We start from the raw sequence: 1,785 nt of genomic DNA, 5'->3' as shown, positions 1-1,785 counted from the left end.
ACTAGCTTGGATTGATTTGTGTGTATATATCAGGCACTTTTAAGTGTGGAATTCCACATTTTGTGTTAAATATAAGATGGGTTCACTCCATGTAATTTTTTAACAATCCGAACTGTCTATTTTTTAGTCCTATATTCATAGATCATTCTTGTAAAAAATTAGTCAAATCGGAAATCATTTGTCTATCTAACTTTGATCAAACAAATAGACGAACTAAATATTTTTAATAAAATTGTCTATTTGTTTGATCAAAGTTAGATAGACAAATGATTTTCGATTTGGCTAATTTTTTGCAAGGATGATCTATGAATAAATGCCTAAAAAATGGACATTCGGATTGTTGAAAAACTACATAGAGTGGGCTCATCCGCCTCATCCCACATTTAACACTGAATGTGGAAATCCACACTTGAAGCTCTATATATATACAAGAATGTTTGAAGCTCTATCTATATATATATATACAAGAATGTTCTAAAACTAACTACTTAGTAAGTTAATATAAAACTAACTACCATGTTGGGCCTACTGCATAATGTAATCTCAAAATCCGAACCGTTTATTTTTTAGGCCCTACTTCAAAGATCATTCCTGTAAAAAAATCTCCAAAATCGGAAATTATTTAGCCATTTGATTATAATAACAACTATTTCTATGCTTTTATCGAAAATATTGATCGTTTATTTATTTGATCTCAATTAGATGACTACATGATTTTCAATTTAGTTGATTTTTTGTAATGATGATCTTTGAAGTAAGGCCTAAATAATTGATGGTTCGGATTATAAGATTAGTGATGTGGTGGGCCTAAAAGCATGGTTAACTTCTTATTAACTTACTAACTGGTTAAGTTTAGAGCACCTCTATATATATATATATATTATAAGAGATTTGTGTGTATATTATATTGTTTCTTAGCTATATGCGTGTGCATTTAGCCTTCTTATCTCTTGATATTTCATTTTAAATGTGTTCATTTTGGTCTTGTTCTATCCTTTTGTTTGAGCCTGAAAATTTGTAGCAGCCACGTGGATAGATGGAGGATGATCTGGAGATGAGACGGACATGTCAGCAAGGGGCATTATTGAATGGGTTTGGACGGGGCTTGGAACTTGGGCTGTCCATCTTGTAAATATAGTGAAAATGTGGGACGGAGTAAGCGCGGGCCAGGCCCACCACAGACTCATCAGGCAGGGCGGTACCAAGAAGGTGAGCATGCAAGGGGAAGTTGGGCTTTCAAATGCTAGCCAACATGATTCAACTTGCAGTGGCTGGGGCAATCCAAGGACTAGGCCCAACTTTAACATTGATAACTTGTAACTTCTGATGTTCATATTCATGATAGACATCAACTTTTATCCGATGTCTATACTGTGGACAATACATATTACCAAACAAGCCATCGATTTGTTTTTGTTTTTTTTTTTTTTTATACATAGAAAGTTGATTTAGCTGATGTCTGTCAAAGTTTTTCTTGTAGTAGCACTATATTTATAGGGGGGGCTGTTCAGACCACCCAAACCTGCTAAATTGACCACCCCATTTAAATTTCATCCCTTTTTGCCCATTTTGCCCCTGCATAAAAAAAAAACCCACCCCTCCAATTTCGGCCGGCCACCTCTCCCCGCCGCCGGCGCAACCCACCCCACCCCCTTCCCATGGCCGGCGCGACCTACCCCTCCCCATGGCCGGTGCGACCCCCCCTCCCCTGGCCCGATCTCCTCTCTCTCTTCCCTCTCTCTGCCATCTTCTCTCTCTCCCCTCTGTCTGCCTCCCTCCCTCACC

Source organism: Dryas octopetala, chromosome 2, assembly GCF_963921425.1.
Source record: "Dryas octopetala chromosome 2, drDryOcto1.1, whole genome shotgun sequence".
Taxonomy (NCBI): domain Eukaryota; kingdom Viridiplantae; phylum Streptophyta; class Magnoliopsida; order Rosales; family Rosaceae; genus Dryas; species Dryas octopetala.
This window is presented reverse-complemented; position numbering follows the sequence as displayed.